The sequence below is a fragment of the Oncorhynchus keta genome, chromosome 6, assembly GCF_023373465.1.
Source record: "Oncorhynchus keta strain PuntledgeMale-10-30-2019 chromosome 6, Oket_V2, whole genome shotgun sequence".
Classification (NCBI taxonomy): domain Eukaryota; kingdom Metazoa; phylum Chordata; class Actinopteri; order Salmoniformes; family Salmonidae; genus Oncorhynchus; species Oncorhynchus keta.
Genome location: NC_068426.1, coordinates 4,176,698 through 4,179,313, shown reverse-complemented (window position 1 = coordinate 4,179,313; position 2,616 = coordinate 4,176,698). Strand labels below are relative to the sequence as shown.

The 2,616-nt window shown below is 52.1% G+C and overlaps 1 long non-coding RNA gene across 1 annotated transcript; it reads left to right on the top strand.

Annotated features, from left to right (window-relative positions):
- Positions 1–984: 984 nt before the first annotated feature.
- Positions 985–2,141, top strand: LOC127930845 (uncharacterized). Its single transcript, XR_008139601.1, has 3 exons — positions 985–1,824; positions 1,864–1,937; positions 1,982–2,141. It is a non-coding gene; the product is annotated as an uncharacterized LOC127930845 (long non-coding RNA).
- The last annotated feature ends 475 nt before the right edge of the window (positions 2,142–2,616 follow it).

The window sequence follows — 2,616 nt, the reverse complement described above, 5'->3', positions numbered from 1 at the left end:
ACTTTCTCCTGTCACTTTCTAACTCTGTGAACCCACAGAAAGAAAGAGAAAGAAACGACAGACCAATAGAAAAATAAAGCTCCCGAAATAGTTAGAGATTCAGAGAGATTCAGAGAGTCAGAGATAATCAGAGAGTCAGATATCATGAGTCAGAGAGAATCAGAGAGACAGAGAGAGTCAGGGAGAGACAGAGATTCAGAGAGAGACAGAGAGAGTCAGAGAGATTGAGAGATTTAGGGAGAGACAGAGAGAGTCAGAGAGTCAGAGATCATGAGTCAGAGAGAATCAGAGAGTCAGAGAGTCAGAGAGAGTCAGTGATCATGAGTCAGAGAGAATCAGAGTCAGAGAGAGTCAGAGAGATTCAGAGATTTAGGGAGAGACAGAGAGTCAGAGAGTCAGAGATCATGAGTCAGAGAGAATCAGAGTCAGAGAGAGTCAGAGAGATTGAGAGATTTAGGGAGAGACAGAGAGAATCAGAGAGTCAGAGATCATGAGTCAGAGAGAAAGAGAGAGTCAGAGAGTCAGAGATCATGAGTCAGAGAGAATCAGAGTCAGAGAGAGTCAGAGAGATTGAGAGATTTAGGGAGAGACAGAGAGAGTCAGAGAGTCAGAGATCATGAGTCAGAGAGAAAGAGAGAGTCAGAGAGTCAGTTTCCTCCACCTTTCCTGCTAGTCACGCAACTCAGCATGGCAACACCAGAGAGAGAGAGAGAGAGAGGGATGGGAGAGAAAGAGGGATGGGGAGAGAGAGAGGGATAGGGAGAGAGAGAGGGATGGGGAGAGAGAGAGGGATGGGGAGAGAGAGAGGGATGGGGAGAGAGAGAGGGATGGGGAGAGAGAGAGGGATAGGGAGAGAGAGAGGGATGGGGAGAGAGAGAGGGATGGGGAGAGAGAGAGGGATGGGGAGAGAGAGAGGGATGGGGAGAGAGAGAGGGATGGGGAGAGAGAGAGGGATGGGGGAGAGAGAGGGATGGGGAGAGAGAGATGGATGGGGAGAGAGAGAGGGATGGGGAGAGAGAGAGGGATGGGGAGAGAGAGAGGGATGGGGAGAGAGAGAGAAAAGAAGGAGGGTGAGACAGGAAGAAGAAGAACCGTTTGGTGTGCTGGTCAGGGATTCATCTAAAAGACTCTAGAGAAGTAGCAACAGGGGAATCAGGGCCAGTTCTGAAACAGCACAATGGAATGGAGACCTGAGAGGAAGTGTTTTACACACAAGCACACAGACATGCAAACGTTACGGACGTCATGCCAAATCCTCCTGACTCGGCTCATACCTGGCTCTAACTCAGTACCTCTACTTTGCTTACGCAGAAGTCAGGCAGGAGGGTACCAGGTGTTGGTACTAACATGTGTTTGAACTGTCTGTAGCCTCAACATTCCCAGATACAGTATATGTTTGTTTGTTTGTTTGTTTGTTTGTTTGTTTGTTTGTGTCTGTCTGTCTGTCTGTCTGTCTGTCTGTCTGTCTGTCTGTCTGTCTGTGTGTGTCAGCTAAGGCAGTTTGGACATTCTGTAACCTGATCTCTCCTCAGACACCAACCAGCTCTCGAAGTCTCACGTCAGGTTTAGATGTTCAGCCACGTTTTCTCAAACAATTCACTTATTTACAGCAGGTAGTGAATGTGGCTACAGGGGACAGGTGGTGCCCACAGTCCCTACGGCCCTACAGGGGACAGGTGGTGCCCACAGTCCCTACGGCCCTACAGGGGACAGGTGGTGCCCACAGTCCCTACGGCCCTACAGGGGACAGGTGGTGCCCACAGTCCCTACGGCCCTACAGGGGACAGGTGGTGCCCACAGTCCCTACGGCCCTACAGGGGACAGGTGGTGCCCACAGTCCCTACGGCCCCCTACAGGGGACAGGTGGTGCCCACAGTCCCTACGGCCCTACAGGGGACAGGTGGTGCCCACAGTCCCTACGGCCCTACAGGGGACAGGTGGTGCCCACAGTCCCTACGGCCCTACAGGGGACAGGGGACAGGTGGTGCCCACAGTCCCTACGGCCCTACAGGGGACAGGTGGTGCCCACAGTCCCTACGGCCCTACAGGGGACAAGGTGCCATTTAGGACCCAGTCAATGTCACAGCAACAACAGACTGACATCATCTGGCTCATGGTACAGCTCTGCAGCCATAAAGTCATGTTGCTGTGTGTGTGTGTGTGTGTGTGTGTGTGTGTGTGTGTGTGTGTGTGTGTGTGTGTGTGTGTGTGTGTGTGTGTGTGTGTGTGTGTGTGTGTGTGTGTGTGTGTGTGTGTCAGTGTGTCAGTGTGTCAGTGTGTCAGTGTGTGTGTGTCTCAGCTGAGACAGTTTGGACATTATGTGACTTCATCTCTACCAGATACGGCAGCTTTTCAGGGCTGTAGGTTCAGGGCTGTAGGACCAGGGCTGTAGTTTCAGGGCTGTAGTTTCAGGGCTGTGGGTTCAGGGCTGTAGGTTCAGGGCTGTAGGTTCAGGGCTGTAGGTCTGTAGGACCAGGGCTTTAGGTTCAGGGCTGTAGGATCAGGGCTGTAGGGCCAGGGCTGTAGGATCAGGGCTTTAGGTTCAGGGCTGTAGGATCAGGGTTGTTGAGGAGAGTTTACAGAGACAACACAGCTTGAGGGGAACACAGCTTTGTG